General features: G+C 40.0%; 1 long non-coding RNA gene across 1 annotated transcript in view; it reads left to right on the forward strand.

Moving 5' to 3' along the window:
- Positions 1-18,464, forward strand: part of LOC122705278 — a 50,340-nt gene that overhangs the window by 24,846 nt on the left and 7,030 nt on the right. The window contains exon 3 of the long non-coding RNA XR_006344073.1: positions 990-1,046. This is a non-coding gene — a long non-coding RNA (uncharacterized LOC122705278). The remainder of the gene's footprint in view (positions 1-989; positions 1,047-18,464) is intronic.

The following is an 18,464-nucleotide window of genomic DNA, read 5'->3' on the forward strand; positions in this document are numbered from 1 at the left end:
TGTCAAAATTGAGTACAGTTATTTAGGAATTCTGCTTCTCAGGGGGCTTAGCGGTAAAGAATCCACCTGCCAATGCAGGTTCGATCCATGGGTCGGGAAGATCCCCTGGAGAAGGAAATGGTAACCCACTTCAGTATTCTTGCCTGGGAAATCCTCTGTCCCATGGACAGAGGAGCCTGGTGGGCTACATACAGTCCATAGGGTTGCAAAGAGTGACAACTGAGCAAACACACACACATATTTAGGAATTCCAGTCTCCCTGGTCACAAAAGCCAAAAATCAAACTTTTTACTATACTAATGTTTGAAACTATAATTTTTTTTCTTGAAATGTAAGGAGAGAAATCTCACATAAATTGTTTTGTAGAGCCTCAAACCAACAGTTAGCTGGTGACAACTATCAATAATATTGATATACCTTAACATTCAATGTCTTTTTGGGAGAGAAGAAAAATTGTATAATAGCTTATGGTACCATTTAATGCCACAAAATTAGAATACTTTATTAAAGTTATGTGCATAAAAGAGCTCTAACTTAGTTAATGGGAAGAAAGGATCCCGCATTTTATGTTCAGTAGATTATGCTGCATACTTTTTAAAGTTGAGTTCCATAAGTTATAATCAATGAAAATACTAAGTGCATTTGTGTTCACAGAACCTGTGGAAGTCTATCAGCCACTTGAAATTTAGTGTTGAAAGACTTTATTAAGCTCACCCACAGTTCACCTCACCAGGAGTAATTAATAAGTTCTACATTCACCCACTTGCCATTTTTGCTGGGTCTTTCTTTTAATAAATTTTGGAATTTATTGTTTAGAGCAATGTTCCCTCTGGAAATAATACATGATAGATAGGCAGAAGTGATTAGCTCCAGGCGAGTATGGGATTATGGATAGGAAACCTTGGAGATGTAAAACCTTTCATGGGGACTAAGTTCCAGGAAGCACAGCCACCTCCACCATCTTTATTTCCTTCTGTCTCTTCCCTCAGGTTCTGCTTTGCTCCCATCAAGAAAGTCCTGCTTTGCCTCCTGCATCATACAAACGGGTAAGAAAAGTCCGAATTTCAAGTTCAATCAAAAAACTATCAAATGGTTGTGAATGTGGGTCCCACATGCTGTCCTACAGCCATGTTTTACAAAAGTAATTCTTGAAAGAAGCTAAATAGTGATTCAATAATTACTGGAAAAATTCAAGCTAGACATGGAAAGAATTTCATGGAGGCAAGATTAATTATACACTGGAACTGGATGTTGAACAAGGTCATGAGATAGCTACCTAATAAAAAGATCTTTTCTTAATATGACTTTTATTTAAAATATTGCAGTCTGCTTTATGACACAGTAGCAATTTGACTAAGGCAGAATGTTGGATAATGGATTATCAGTTCAAAATGTTTTCTACAGTACCTATGATTATGTAAGAAATATCTCTGATTTGTCTTTTTCAAAAAGCCAGTAAAACATGCCTGTGTTCATAAGAAACTTTGTAAGCATAAAGCATTTGGACCCCAAAATACCTATATTTTTTAGCCCATTGACTGCTGGAATATCCAGAACAATGGATTTCTTGGGTGAAACCATGGATGTTTCCAAGTGTAATAGATTCAAGAAGAGGGGAGGAATCCCCCCTTTCCTACAGGCAAGAACATCTTGCATTCCTCAGAATTAAATATATACCAATCTACTTTCTATCCATCTAGTCCATCCATTTGCTAAAGGATTATTTCCTAATACACCATAAAGTATGAAGTGAATATATGAATAATGAAGATAACTAATAATTATATCTCATAATGTCTACATTTGAAATTATAAAAGTCACAGGTTTAAAATTCCCTGAGATAAATATTTTTTTCTTTCTACTCTGTGTTCTAACATAGAGAAAGTTAGCATTTTGGAGTCAAGCTGCTACTTGAATCATGACTGGTGGCATTTTTGAAAAGGAAATGCCAAACCATTTTAAGATTTCGACAACAGAAGAATTGAGAGAGAATCAGAACTAAAACTGGGGCAGAAAGAAATCCCTGCCACTTAGAGATTGACGCTTTCATTCATCTTCTAATTCAGTCAAAAATGCATTCAATTATACACTGCCTTAGTCACCCCCGTTACCACTGCTCCAGGATTGATCCCTGAGTCCCTCCTACTCTTTTCTGCACAGAGCCATCCATATATTACTAATTTTATTCCTGATAGCTTTCCAATTAATTATATTCTGCGCCATAAAAAGAATATAAGGTGAGCACTGTTCCCAAGGGGTGACCTGCTTCTAGTCTGTTACCTTCTGGTAAGGAAATAGTGAGATGAGAGGGTTGGATGGCGTCTCCGACTCAATGGACATGAGTTTGAGCAAACTCTGGGAGATAGTGGAGCACAGGGAATCCTGACATGCTGCAGTCCATGGACTCAGGCACAACTTAACAACTGAACAACAAAGAGTCAGGCACAACCTAACGACTGAACAACAATAATGAAAGCAGCCATCTAAATGCATCTTGATCTTCTCCATGTTAACAAGCTTTACACTTGGAGAACCATATCAAGTTTGTTCCAGAATAGAGTCTGATGTTTAAAAGTGCCCTACCACAACATGTTATATTCTAGTATAATCAGCTTTGGCAGCTTCTAGTTCATTCCTTCCTCAAGCTGAGCCATTCGGTATGTTTTCAGATTCGATTTATTCACCATCTTATTTAATCAAGACTTTCAAGTGTATCCTGTAATTCAACAGGAGACTTATAAACTAGTGTTTCTCAAAGTATCTATGGTGAATGATGATTTTTTAAAAATTTCCCCACTGTCACAGACCAACTTTTTGATGAAGTACAATGAAAATGAATTACTAGAAAATGATACTGGATATCAGCAAAATTAAGTTGCTATTAAAAAAAAATCTAAGGCTTGGCTCAATTTCTGTACTTACCTTGTCACAAATCAATCTCAGTACATAGCCCATGCCTTCCTTGCACAGCACTGTTCTCAAATATTCTTGTTACTTTACCTCAGAGTTTTGCCCTGTGTGTGCATCATAGTCCTTCTAAGAACAGAGAGATGGGAATGCACCACCTGGGCACACGCAATAGGAAGTTGTGCTTTCTGTAGATATTTTTTTAACAATCATAAAACTGAATAAAAATCAGTCTACTTTTTGTTATCATCATTCACCATTCATTGACAATTCTAAACAATGTCAAAAAATCTTCTCCCTGAAAAAAATACTCCTCTCCCCTCAAGATATCTTTTCCACACACACAGATCCTACCATTTGCACTGCAGTCAGTTTCGTTGCTGTGCCCTATATGGTTTCTAGTGTCTCCACACTGTATGATCAAATAGGACACGCTTTTAAGAGTCTGACCAATTCATAAAATAATCATGATGAGATGCGTATCAGATAGAGAAGCTAGTCAATTTAATGTCCCAGAGGTTGACAGTGGGGACATTGGTTCAGATAATGAGATAGTATTGCCTTGTTGTTTGTTCATTATTTTTTTTTTCTTTGTGTAAATCCCTGTCTAGAATCACCCATAAGAGGGACAAGGCCAGAGGACAGGATGGTTAGCAGGGGAGAACTGGAGAATTCCAGTACCCTCAACAACTAAGTTTCTAAAATTTGGCCCAAAAAAGTGATAAAGATATCAAGATAAAATGGAAAAATATAAATGTATCATTGTTGTATGCCAGTGTATAAGACATATCAATTCTCTTTATTGCAACAGACACTATACAGAACTCCCTGAATGCATGTCAAAATATTCACATTAACAAATTACCAGGTAATCACAAAGGCCATATGCAGTAGATGAGAATTGCCTTGAGTAACAGCTTTTTCATTTCTGTCTACCACTTAACAACATAATAATTGTACTCTTAATTTTATTATTCCATGTAATCCTGGAAATGCTTCAGTTTCAAAAGACAAAGACAGAGGGAAACTTTCTCAGATGAAGTATTTCTTGTAATAATTGTGTTGTCACCATAAATGATGAAATCATGCCTATATCTCCTTGGCCTTAAGAGCTGGAAATGAAAATTGAACTGCAATTATTGCTGCTGGGTCAGTCATGGAATAAAAGCAAGAGCAAATTTTGAAGTGAGTTAAGACTAGGTCACCAAATAAAATACAGGCTGTCCAGTTACATTTGCATTTCAGATAAGCGGTGGATACTTTCAGCACAAGTATGTCCCAGATATTAAATGGGATATATACTTATACCAAAAACTTATTTGCTCTTTTTCTGATATTTAAATTTAACAGCATGTTCTGTATGTTTATCTGCTATATCTAGCAACCCAAGATGAGAAGAGAAGCCCCAAAATTCGAATCTATTTGTTTTTCTAAAGCCATGGAACAATCTCAACAGCTTTACTCAATAAAGAGAATATAACACAGATAAAACAACTGGCACTAAGCTGGGAGTTTTCCCAGATGTTTACCAGGATTGAAATTAACTGCAAAAATTAAAGAAACAGACTAGGGGATTATCCCAACCCTCAGAGAGGTAGAAAGATTGAAAGAGGGAGGAACTAAGGCAGAGGGAAATACAAGAAAGAGAAAAGAGAAGAAGAAAGGAAGAGAACAGAAGAGGAGAGAAAGACACTACTAGAAGAAGGAAGATGGAGCCACAGAGGAAAGGACAGCACCATTTATATGGAGCGCTGGCTGGACAGCACCTTTTATTGGCTACTTCTCCTTCTTTGTTGCATTTCTTTACTCTTTAATCAGTGCTCTGTCTTTTCACCTCCCAAATCAACTATCTGCATTTGATTCATCATTTGCTATTAGGGAACCCAAACTAAGGCAGTCAGATTTCTAGAAGTCTGTTGTATCTCCAAATTTCTGATCAATACAATAGATTATTAGAGTGCATTTGGTTAATAAATAGCATTTTATTATACTTTGATAATATACTATTGTTTATAACAACAGTAATTGCTATTTGCATCACAAAGTTTTCAAATAATGTATATATTAATATGTGTATATATTGCCAATTCAATATTCTTTCTTTCATTCATATTTTCTCTTTTAGATGAATTTGTGAATTAGTAAAATAATCTGGAAAAATGGTACAGATGAACCTACCTCTAGGGCAAAGACACAGATGTGGAGAATAGACATGTGGACACAGGGGGTGAAGGGAAGGGTGGGACAAATTGTGAGATTAGGATTGACATATATACACTTGGAGAATCCTGTGGACAGAGGAGCCTGGCGGGCTATAGTTCATAGGGTCGCAGAGTCAGACACAACTGAAGTGACTTAGTATGCATGCATTATATACACTACCATGTGTAAAATAGATAGCTGGTGGGAAATATGGGAAGTTCAACTTGGTGCTCTCTGATGACCTAAATAGGTGGGATTGGAGGGTGAGGGGGAGGAGAGAGGGGATATGTGTATACATATAGCTGATCACTTCATTGTGTGGCAGAAAAACACACAGCGTTGTAAAGTGATTATCTTCCAACTTAAAAAAAAAAAGTGAAACTTTACTATTACTAGATAGTGATCACTAGGCCTTTAAAATAAAACAAGAAGAAAAACATAAGTGCTTAAAAAAAAATGGTGAGGTGAGGCAGACATAGAAGAGAATGAAGTCCATCTAAACACGCTGGCATCATTTAAGTTGCTCATTACTTCCTATAGCAGCTAAATGGACTAGGAGACCTACTAAATCAATGTCTGAAAACTCTAGATTTAAACAGTTCAGAGGTTTCTTTGAACTCTAAACATTTCTTCTTAAGAAGCCTCATGAAAATCATCTCAGTGTTTCAGGCACTCTACTTCTCAGGCAAGAAAGGATTTAAGAAATTTAGAAGGAAAGAGACACTTTATTCAAGCCCCCATGGGTTAGACAGTTGATATATTTTGGGATACCCTATTCCTGAATCACCCTTGCTATGTTGGGAAATTCTTCATCTTTTGAGTCCTGTCCTTTTCATGACAGAAGCTAGAAACTCTTTCCCACCTCCCATGTAACCAGGCACCAGCATGTGATAGAGGCCATGCCAACCAGACCCATTCTTGCAACACCTCAGTTCAGAAACTGGTGACCACCTAAGCTAGTGCTACATAGATTCATTCCAGGGAAAGTAAATTGCAAAGACATGGACTTCCAGTGGCAAGTCCTGAACCATGAGGTTCAGCTGCAAGCTACAGCTTGTTGTCCAGGGTCTGTGGTCTTGCCTCCACCTGGTGACTCCACAGGACCATCCTGTGTTAGGATTGCATGTTGCTGCTGAGACCACAACTTGGCCACCTGATGCCAAGGTGGCAATACTTTGGCCACCTGATGCAAAGAGCTGGCTTATTGGAAAAGACCCCGATGCTGGGAAAGATTGAAGGCAAGAGGAGAAGGGGGAGACAGAGGATGAGATGGTTGGTTGGCATCATTGACTCAATGGACGTGAGTTTGAGCAAACTCAGGGAGATAGCGAAGGACAGGGAAGCCTGGCATGCTGCAGTCCATGAGGGTGCAAAGTTAGACAAGGCTAAATGGCTGAACAACAACACCCTGAGACCACAGGGGCTTTCCAGGAGGCACAGTGGTAAAAGCTTGCCTGCCAGTGCGGAAGCTGGGGGAGACACAGGTGCAAGCCCTGGGGTGGGCAGAACCCTGGAGTAGGGAATGGTAACCCACTCCAGTACTCCTGCCCAGGAGACACCATGGACAGAGAAGCCTGGGGGGCTACAGTCCACGGGTTGCAGAGTGGGACACGACTGGCAACTGAGCACACACACACACACACACACACACACACCCGAGAGTGTACACCTCAGATGGGCCTTGAACCCATGGGCTGAGACTCACTGCCTTTTAATTGAGATCACACATCTGGTCTTAGGACTTAATGAAGATCAGCTTTTTCATATCTCAGCATAGAAGGAATTCAGTGAGAGGTGAAGTGATAGATTAGAAGTTGATTTATTGAGAGAGATACAAATATAGGTCATGCAGTCCATATCAGAGAGCAAGAGCAGCCCTGAAATACGGGGTGGTTAGTTTTTATGGGGAGAAGGCAATGGCACCCCACTCCAGTGTTCTTGCCTGGAGAATCCCAGGGAGGGCGGAGCCTGGTGGGCTGCCATCGTGGGGTCGCACAGAGTCAGACACAACTGAAGCGACTTACCAGCAGCAGTAGTTTTTATGGGCTGAGTAATTTCATAGGCTAGTATTTCAGGGAAAGGGGAAGAGATTTCCAGGAATCTGAGGAAAATGTCCACTTTTTAGCCTCTTATGGTCGGCCTCAGAACTGTCATGGTGCCTGTGAATATGTCATTCAGCGTATCCTAATGTGTCACATTATCTCTTGAGAAACCTGTATGCAGGTCAGGAAGCAACAGTTAGAACTGGACACGGAACAACAGACTGGTTCCAAATTGGAAAAGGAATACGTCAAGGCTGTATATTGTCACCCTGCTTATTTAACTTATATGCAGAGTACATCATGAGAAATGCTGGGCTGGAAGAAGCACAAGCTGGAATCAAGATTGCCGGGAGAAATATCAATAACCTCAGATATGCAGATGACACCACCCTTATGGCAGAAAGTGAAGAGGAACTAAAAAGCCTCTTGATGAGGGTGAAAGAGGAGAGTGAAAAAGTTGGGTTAAAGCTCAGCATTCAGAAAACTAAGATCATGGCATCCGGTCCCATCACTTCTTGGGAAATAGATGGAGGAAACAGTGTCAGACTTTATTTTTTTGGGGCTCCAAATCATTGCAGATGGTGACTGCAGCCATGAAATTAAAAGATGCTTACTCCTTGGAAGGAAAGTTATGACCAACCTAGATAGCGTATTAAAAAGCAGAGACATTACTTTGCCAACAAAGGTCCGTCTAGTCAAGGCTATGGTTTTTCCAGTGGTCATGTATGGATGTGAGAGTTGGACTGTGAAGAAAGCTGAGCGCCGAAGAATTGATGCTTTTGAACTGTGGTGTTGGAGAAGACTCTTGAGAGTCCCTTGGATTGCAAGGAGATCCAACCAGTCCATCCTAAAGGAGATCAGTCCTGGGTGTTCATTGGAAGGACTGATGCTGAAGCTGAAACTCCAATACTTTGGCCACCTCATGTGAAGAGTTGACTAATTGGGAAAGACCCTAATGCTGAGAGGGATTGGGGGCATGAGGAAAAGGGGACGACAGAGGATGAGATGGCTGGATGGCATCACTGACTCGATGGACATGAGTTTGAGTAAACTCTGGGAGTTGGTGATGGACAGGGAGGCCTGGTGTGCTGTGATTCATGGGGTCACAAAGAGTCAGACAGGTCTGAGCAACTGAACTGAACTGGATGTATCACAATGAGCATATAACGAGGCTCAAGGTCTATGGGAAGTTTATGTGGTATCCTCAACAGCTATGTCATTCTTTTAAAGATTGTGTCCTACCCACATCCCTCCTGTTTCATTCTTAGCTATGTAACTCAAAGCTGATTATCTGGTCCTTTGGAAGGGGCTTTGTGCTACCAAAATCACTTGCTGCATTTCTTTTCTGCTTAAACAGAGTTTGCAACTGTGGCTTGCAACTGAAAACTAGCTGACATACCCTTTAAAATATGCAAAGCTACAGTGTAGGAAATTTAAAGATGAATGGAATCTTTTCCTCAAGGAGTTTATGTAGTACAGTGGAAAGAAAAAAAAAAGTAAATGACAACAATGTACAGCAGACTCTGAGAAGGCAGATGAGTATTTTAGGTAAGAGCATACCCTTTGGAGCCATACTGCCCAGAGTTCAAATCATGGCCCCACCATTGTTAACTTTGTTTCATTGGACAAATTACTTAACTTCTCTGTGCCTCAGATTTTGTATCTGTAAAATGGAGATAATGACTATCATATAAGGTTTTATTGTGTCCAGTCCTGATTATTTTCCGACATCCATTCTCTCCTTTCTGGGCACATGGTCAATCAACTAAAGATTATATTTTCAACCTCCCTTAGAAATAACTCAATGCAGTTATGTCACTAAGTGTTAACCATTGGAATGAGAGCAGAAGCAATATGCACTACCCTGGCTTCACTGGGTTAAAAAGAAATTCCTTAATCTGGACTTATACTCTTTATTCCCTTTCATCTTGTTTGAAAATGGTGATTACAGGTGATGAATGGTGATGGTGAAATTTAAGGTTGAGGATGGGCCATCCTGCTCCCCTGGGTTCATGGGTGACTCTGCAGAGCAGAACAACCATTCTACTATCATTGCAGTGTTGTAAGAGAAATCAGTGTCTGTATTAGTCAAGGTTCTCTAGAGAAACAGAGCCAGTAGGACATGTAGATAGACAGACAGAAAGATACATACATATATACATAGAGATAGAGATGTGTTAAAGGAAATTTCCTGTGGGGATTGGCTCACACAATTATGGAGACTGACAAATGCTATTGTTACTGAACCAAGCTTGGGTCCACTTACCTGCCATACAGCAAAGCCAGTCTACTGACACCAGGATGTGGTGAAGGAAAGGCAGCATTTATCACAGGTGCCAAGCAAGGAGAATGGGAAGCTTATGCTCCAAAGATGCAAAATCCCCTGCTACTTTCAGGGCAAGACTTTTAAAGGCAACATTAGGAGTGAGGGTTGCAGCATGCATGATAAACTTACAGACTTTCTTCTGGTTGGTTGGTGGTGAGGTAACTGAGGTATGTTTTAGGAATCTTAATCATCATCCTGATGGTCCCAAGCAGTCTGAAGTCTACATGCTCGTGGTCAGTATGTACTCACTATCAACCACCTGGGTAGAGGTCTTAATTTCTGCAGAACAACTCAAAGATGTGTTTCAGGTTGTTATAGATATCCCTTCTGTGATTCTGCTTTATGGCTGAAATTGTTTAAACTATCGTTGCTTTTCTTGCTTGATTGTTCTTATTTTTGCTTGCATTCCCTCACTTCCCTAATTAGTAAGTACTTGTGTCTGTTCTTTGGAACTCAGGGAAGACCTAGGAGATTAAAGCCTTTTTATCTTTCTTTTTTCCCCCCCTTATTGCCTTTTTAACAATTTGTTGCCTATTAGATATTTAGCAAGACTCTGAGGAGGAAGGCTGTAGTATCATGTGAATGGCTTTCAGACTTTTCTCCATAAAGATGGATAGTTCAAGGTGATCCTACATGACAATGATGCCCCCAAAGAATTAAGACTATAGATATGCATAGTATAAAAGATTTGGCACTGAAGGACCAGAGAAGGCATACAGAAAATGCACTAGCGTGTAATCGTTTTCTGTACTAATATCATTATTTATAGGTGAATTAGCTTTTCATTTCTTTACAAAATTCCATCATTAATTATTAGTAAGTTCCAAAAGTAAAGTCTTTTTCTATTAGCAAGAAATGGGGGACATAGCAGGGCTTTTGTGCCCGGGAGGGTCCTGCAGAATGCTCGGTTTCACTGTTTGCAAAGCAGAGAAACAGTTTGCAGTAATTCTGTCCAAATCTGAAGGCCTTAGAATAGGGACTGGAAGATGAGAGGTGATGAGGGGACACACTGGAGTAAGTACAAGAGCTGAGAATTATGGGCTTCTGTGTGGGAGGGCAGAAGACAAACATTCCAGCTCAAGAAGGGAAGGACAGAATTTGCCCTCAAAGAATTAGATGATGCCCACCCATATTGGGGAGGGCAGATGTTCTTTATTCAGTCTATTGATTCAAATGTTAACCTCTTCCAGAAACACTCTCATAGACACACCTAGAAATAATGTTTCTGAGCATCCCTTAGCCCAATCAACACATAAAATTAACCATCATAGTGTCTTTATTTGTTAAGCTTCTGCATCATTGGGGCTCTTTATTACAGCAGCTCTGGCTTTTACTCTAAATACTATAGTAATCACAAGGATTAGGTATACATGTTTTTAACCTGAGCTTAGAACAGTTCCTGGCTTAAAGGTACTATTTAAGCACTGTATACATTTTGCTAGTATTTAGACTCATTTTTTTTTTCATGTGAAGACATTGAAGCCTAGATAGATGAAGCAGTTGACCCAAGGCTACACTCAAGGTGTCAGAATTAGGATTTAACCCAATCTGTCTACAATAGAGTAACATGTAAATTTCAAATTTTAAATGTATTTTTATTTAGACAAGTTTCACACTTACATAAAAATAACAAGGTCCTAACTGATATTGTCATCCCTGAGAATTTATATTTATTAGGTTCCCTTGAAGGTCAGGAGGGGGGCTTTGTATCCCAGGCTTCCCTTATCCTCTTATTAACAGTGAAATGAGTCCATCAGGGGAGTAGGAAGTTTGTGACACTGTCTCTAGAGTTGGGGTCCATGGAGCTAATCACGAGAGAAGGAATCTAAGTCTCACTGAACAGGCTCTCCATGGGGTCCAGCCGGGAAGGAAGAAAGTGAGGACAGAAGGACCAAGGAGCTCTGAGCCCGGGTACCAGTTCTCTGTCCCTCCAGGGATATAAACAACAGACAAGGCACAGGGAAGACTGAGAAAGACAGAAGGATGAGAAATAGCAGTCACAACAGGGTATTTCGGACCGAGCGTAAAGACCATTTAAGCCTTTGCCTTGATAGTGTGTACATATTTATTTTTTCCCTCCATTTCCCCTATCATCTATTTGAGGGAGGTAGTTCTTACATGTTAACAGCTCATATCATTTCACGATGTTCTGCTTGCAAAGGATTTAGTCATTTAATGTTTCATTTGCTCAGTCTGACGACTGAATACCTATACAGGTTGCTTCTCCAGGCTTGATTGCATATGGTGACTTTTGATTGACAGCCCTTCTGCTCCACAGTAGTAGAGACCTCCAGGATTGCAGGGGAAAGAAAGGAAAACTAGGGTTTACTGAGCCCCCACTGTGTGCTTGACATTTTAAGCATATAATTTTCTTTCCATTTACTAACTCATGACATTTTATTATCCTAGTTTTCAGAGATGAGCAACCCAGTTTAAAGAGGTTACATAACTTCTCCAGGATATAACAAATATAGCAAGTGGAGGAACTGCATTCAAGCTCAACCCCCTCTGACTCTGAAGTCTGTGCCCTCCACTCTACTCTGCACACACCCATGAGTCTGCTGCCATTCAGACTGAACTGGATTTTCTCTATGAAATGGGGATGATAAAGCTACTTACCTCATACAACTGGATGAAATGAGATGATATATGCACTTAGCCTGGTGCCTGGCCCATTGTAGCTGTTGAATGTGCTTAGAAACACATACATATTTTCTGTATGTGACCATGAGTTGCTAGTTATGACATTTCATTTTGCACCAAGATTTATGAAGTGGACTGATTTGTCAGCTTAGTCAGCCTACCTAAGCTGTGAGTGGACCATTGGGCTAATTGTTCCATTTAGTGGTAAATGAAGAATTATCATATGAAGACAAAAAAAAGTGGCAGCTGACTTTTCTTGGTTGCTGCAGAAGGTAAACAAAAGCAAATGGGTGGAAATTACAAAAAGGCAGAGTGCAACAACATTTAGAGAGAGAAGTCCCTTTGTCAGATATCTCCAAAAGAAGTAAAGATCACTAAATGTGTCCAAGCTGACTGGAGGACCACCTGACGAAGGTCGCATGTTACAGCATCTTCTTCTGGGCAAGACACCAGACTACAATGTCTCACCCTGTCTCTTGGCCATGTTTCTATGGCTTTCATGTAGGTTGCAGAGAACAGTTCTATTTCTTTCCTGGGTAATCTCAGGACATCTCAACCTTGAAATTTATATGAATTATGCTTGTTTGAAGACTGTTTTCTTCTTCAAAAGCCAGTTTTCCCATTTGTCTTTCCCTGTACCTTTTGAGGGAAGAACCATGTTGGGCATCTGTTCCCAGTTTTCTGTCCTGGCCTCCAGCTATGAAGAACACCCCCGTTCCCATGGGGGCGGGAGGTTCGGCTCTCCTTTTAGAAATTCCCTTCTGTGCTGCGCTAATCACACCCTCGGAACATTTTACATCTTATTTTTAGGAGCAAAGTATAAAGAATCCTAGCACTAACAGCAGTTTCTGTGGCAACCTGCATCACCCCCCACCCTTGCTTGTCCAGCTGTGCAAGAATTAAATCCTAAAAGAGGCCATTTTACATCATGTAAAGGAGATCCAAAGTGAAGGTGCTTTTTAAACGAAGGTTTTCTTCTAAGTTAAGTGGGAACCAGTCAGGAATTAGGTTGGGAGGTGGGTGGGTGAATAAAAGAAACAGAACCTTTAGTTAGACCTAGAACACTTATAAAGTCCCAGGTGTTCACAGGCATGCCCTAGTTGCCCTGATTTTTTTCCCTCAGGGCATCATTTTAGATACAGAAATAGCATTTAGACCAATGAAAACTAGGTTTGAATATTTATATCCAGGGTATTTGTTGATAAGTCCTCCTTCCCCCTCCTCCTCCCCTTATGGGGTCTAGCCTGCATAACCTTCCAGGTTAGACAAGATTATAAAATGACATATTTTTCATGTTTGTCTTGAATAACTATCCAAGCTTCTAGGAGATTTTCACCAAACTCTGTCTTCCTGACACAGTCAAAACAGATAGAGACACCTGGCCAGGCCAGTGGGTAGGCCTATAAAAGCTATGCCCTCACAATGATCTTCAGTGGACTCTGAAAGACCACCCAACCAAAATAATCTACCCCAAGGCTATTTCCTGTCCCAGATTATCATAATAACCCCTGCTTTGTGTTGTCATTTGATTCCATCTGATTCTGGGGAAAAAAATACTTCTGGGAGGATTAAGATGTTCTAATCAAAGTTATATTTTATATTCTGTTTGCTTCTAGGAAAACATTATGTGTTCCATAATTTTAAAAAAGACATTTATTCTAAGACCATTAATATAGAGGCCACAGAAAAGAAAAAATAAACATGCCCCAAACATAGACTATGCTTAAACATTGATTGAACTACAAGTTTCTCGAAGTCAAATGAGTTTTTAAATTATGATTCATTATATAGTTATCACCTGTTAAAAGATACCAGTTTGTCAGAAGACATTTTTCTGATACTAAATTCTTAAAAGGGACACTTCTATGTAAGAAACAGAGGAATGGACTTTTATCAAAAAGTTATTAATGAAAAGATACAAAATCGTTCTCCCCAGAACCATTTATAATATTGACCTTTGATAAAATCTAAGGTTATAACCTCAAAGTAAGACTCAGTGAAGCTACCAAGGTAGTGCAATAAAGCATTTTACAGTCAAAATACATTTTACCCTTGAAGTGTTTTTTCTCTCTCCATTAGATGTAGATTCATCAAAGACGGGGGACACTTTTTATCCACGTCTCCATCCCCAATACCAAACACAATAGCTTACATACAGGTGACACTTAGGACATATTGAATGAACTGATAATAAGACCATTTCCTCAAAGTATAACCTCTAACATCCCAGAAAAAATTTCACCCTGGCACTGGATTTGAAGAGTATTGCTCTGTCTAACAGGGACATAAGAGAGGGGGTGAAGTCGCATCTTTGCATCCCCATCCCCCTCGCTATGCCTTCCTCAGCAGCTGCTCAACTCATGTCAGCATCCTCTTATTTGGTTCTGTGGATAATTGGGGAGTTTGTGTAATCTTTTCTGGTAGAAGTGGTTGAGGCTGGGGAGATGACATCATAACAGGTGCTGGCATTAGAAGGAAGTCCGGCCAAGTGGCCCCAAAAGAAGGCATAGCAGATGGGAGTGAGTGACAAGAATGCTGGCATGTTCCTTCCGGCAGCACAAGAATGGAACAAGCTCAGAGAAGCTCAAAGACTGAAGGCTTCCTCACAGAATCAGAGAATGGAAGTTTCTCCTTTACTCATCATTGGAATCATGGGTCCCTCTCTTTAATTCTCTAATATCCTTCTCAGTATCTATAAGATACTGAAGCATACAGTTCCATATTAAATGTCAGGGAATGGTAGAGTCTACAGTATATACTAATCAGATGACTTACAAGCACTTGGACCCATTCAATTGCACTTGGCGTGTGTTCTTTGGTGGACTCTACTTTAGGTCACTTGTGTTTGCTAAGTCGCTATCGTCATGTCCTACTCTTTGTGACCCCATGGACTTGTATAGCCTATCAGAGTCCTCTGTCCATTGCATTCCAATGTCCTAGGGAGTGGTTTGCCATTCCCTTCTCCAGGGGATCTTCCAGACCCAGGGGTCAAACCCAGGTCTCTTATGTCTCCTGCACTGGCAGTCAGGTTCTTTACCACCAGCGCCACCTGGGAAGCCTGAAGGTCACCCCTACTTCTCCTAAAACCATGTGGCTCTGAGGACGTTTCATCATGTGCTCTTTGGCCCAAGGCTGCTTTCTCTTGGTCTCTTCCTTCTTAGCTGAATTGATTTCTGATTCTCATAGTCGGATTCCTAACAGCTACCTGGGATTTTGCACAATTTCTTGAAAGTCAAGTCCTCCCTTTCCGGGGAAGATTTTATCCACACCAGATCTCTTCTGTTGTTGCTCCTCTGATATTCTCCCACTCTTTATTTAAATGCCCCAAATTCCCTAACAATTCTAGGCTTGACTCATTGTCTTACCTGACAAATGTTAACATATTTGGAGGACTTTAGCCCACTCATGTTTATTTTAACCACCAGTATATTTAGTGATATTTTTGACTTTATATTTTAAATTCTCTTTTTCATGTTTTTCTATTTTATTTGTTTGTCCCTCTTTCTTGACTTATTCTGAATGAAGTCTTCTTTTTCTTTCCCTCTACAGCAAGGATAATTTTTCTGTTATGGACCAGATAATAGATATTTTAGTCCCTGTCAGCCATATGGTCTCTGTCACAGCTCCTCAATTCTGATGTTAGAGTATGAAGCAGCCAGAGACAATACTCAAATGAAGAAGCATGGCTGTGTTTCAATAAAACTTTGTTTACAAACAAGCAGCAGCCCAGACTTGGCCTGTGCCGGAAATTTACTAACCCTGTTTGTAGAGGATTGGAAGTTCTATATTCTTCATTATTAACAAACATACTTTGCATTTATTAGAATATACATTTAACTTCTGTGAAAGATCATATAAATGTGTTGTGTTGTGTTGTGTGTTAGTCACTCAGTCGTGTCTGACTCTTTGCGACCCCATGGACTGCAGCCCACCCGGCTCCTCGGTCCATGGGATTTTCCAGGCAAGACTATTGGAATGAGTGCCATTCCCTTTTCCACGGGATCTTCCTGACCCAGGGATCGAACCCAGGTCTACACACTGGAGGCAGATTCTTTACTGTCTGAGCCACCAGGGAAGCCCAAAACAAGATAGTTTTATTTCTCTAACTGTATGTGAGCAGTCAGAGGCTGCTGGGGCAACACCACAGTTCGAGGACCCAGGATTCTATCTTGTTAGTCCTGGTCGCTAAGGTGTTGCCCTCACCTGAACCTACATCCTCATCCACATTTCAGCCAGTGGAGAGGGGGCACAGGAAGTGGAGGACATGCCCCTTTTCTTTAGGCACACAGCCCTGAAGATGCACAAATCATTTCTCCCTGCTTTATGATTAGAAGTTTGTCATAGGTCACACCTGGCTTATAAGGGAGCCTGGGATATGTAGACAAACTGGGAGACCATGTGAAAGTGAAAGTTGCTCAGTTGTGTCTAACTCTGCGATCCCAAGGACTATACAGTCCATGGAATTCTCCAGGCTAGAATACTGGAGTGGGTAGCCTTTCCCTTCTCCAGGGGATCATCCCAACCCAGAGATTGAACCCAGGTCTCCCGCATTGCAGGAGGATTCTTTATCACCTGAGCCACAAGGGGAGACCATGTACCCAGCTTCAAATCCTATGACTGTAGAAAATGGAGAGGGTAGATAATGAGAGGCATTTAGAAGTCTCTTCAGCAATTAAAATTTTATTTTCTGACTTGCTTCAAAGGTTAATTAGAATCTATAACCCCTCATCCAATGAAAACACAACCGTTAGCATATATTTATTTAGCACAGTCTAGTTATGTTTTTACTGCTGTCATCTTGCTAGATTCCGGTTCTTCATACTCCCATGGGAGTTTTTGTTGCTCCATGTGAAATAGATGTGATTGGTTTATCAGTGATCATTTTCTAAGATATGACCTCCAAACTTTCAGAACAATTATTCCACACATCTTTCTCTCTCTCTTTTTTTCTCTCGTGGAGAAAGAAGAATCAGTACTTGGGAAAGTCTTTATATTTTTACTTAGAAAGACCTGAATTTTAATAAGTGTAATTTACACATGAGTTTTGTGTTTAGTGGTGGACAATGTGAAGTGAAATATCTGCTCATGAGATATGACATTAAGTGAAGGAACAGCCCTCCACAGACAACATGTCAGTGCATTAGTTCCCTGTCGTATCTCTTCTGAGAACCTCAGTCAACATCCCCCTTCATGAATAATTTTCCATTCATATGTATGGGTGTTTGACAGTTTGTTTACATGAACACTGGGAAGAAAAGCCAAAATTATTTGGCTTGGCGTCAAAAACTCCCTCTATTTTTGTTGTCTGCAGAGCTCTGATTCAATGCATTTTAATAAGTTTTTAACAATGCATGAATTTGAGTCAGAGGAACTAGAGGAAAGGCTAGGATGACACACACTTATTATAGGATACAATGGGATGAGACGTCATCTATTGTTTGCCCTGCCAGCAACCCTTATATTAACGCCCTTTCTCCTTCAGAACCGAATTGGTCTCATTATGAGCAGGCGTGAGCAACTTGGCATGATTTGGTATGTTCCTTTCAGAGGTTTTAAATCTCAAATCATACTTGAGTTAATCTCCAAGTTCTGTGTTGTCCAGATTTTATCCGCTTTCTTCAAGATCCAGGCTTTGGAAGATTTCTTCCACACATGACCACTAGACATTTGTAGTTAGCTCATCCTGTGGGAATATTTCTTGACTGATGCAAAAGCAGGCAAGAAATGCAATATTGTTTTCTTTACAGACTGGAGTAATCCCTTTTTCTGCATGCTTGTTCTCCTGTTCTTTGGCTTACAATGATGATCCAACAATGTAACAAAGTAAAATTTTAAAGCTTTGGGGTATTTTAGTTTTTTAGTAGATGAAAAGGTAATTTGGACTCTCTCATTTAGTCCTATGAGTAGCCACAATTTCAGAGACAAACCAATATATTTATGTTGCCTGCAGTTTCTTCCTGTTGCTGGAGATAAATTTTGAACTTTAGGTTGCCAAAACTGAAAACTATCTAGGGGTTCATAGCTAATTTCTGCATATTAAAATGGAAACAGAAGCTATTCTGCAGGCAAGCATTTTGCATTGTGGATAGATATAAAGCAAATAATCCCACATTAATTTTGGAAAAGCAAGCCCCGAACCACTGAAATAATACAAATATAGATGCTTCAGACTGAAATATTTTCATTCAGTTTAGAAATAGGAATTGGATATTTCTTTAGCAAGACTGTGTCCTTTCAGTAAAAAAAAAAAAAAAAAGTCTTTTTTATAAATATATATTTGAACTGCACTGAAGTGTGTCCCCAAAGAATAGTTATTTAGGACTGAATAACCTACACTTTGGGT

This window comes from Cervus elaphus, chromosome 12 (genome assembly GCF_910594005.1).
Source record: "Cervus elaphus chromosome 12, mCerEla1.1, whole genome shotgun sequence".
Classification (NCBI taxonomy): Eukaryota; Metazoa; Chordata; class Mammalia; order Artiodactyla; family Cervidae; genus Cervus; species Cervus elaphus.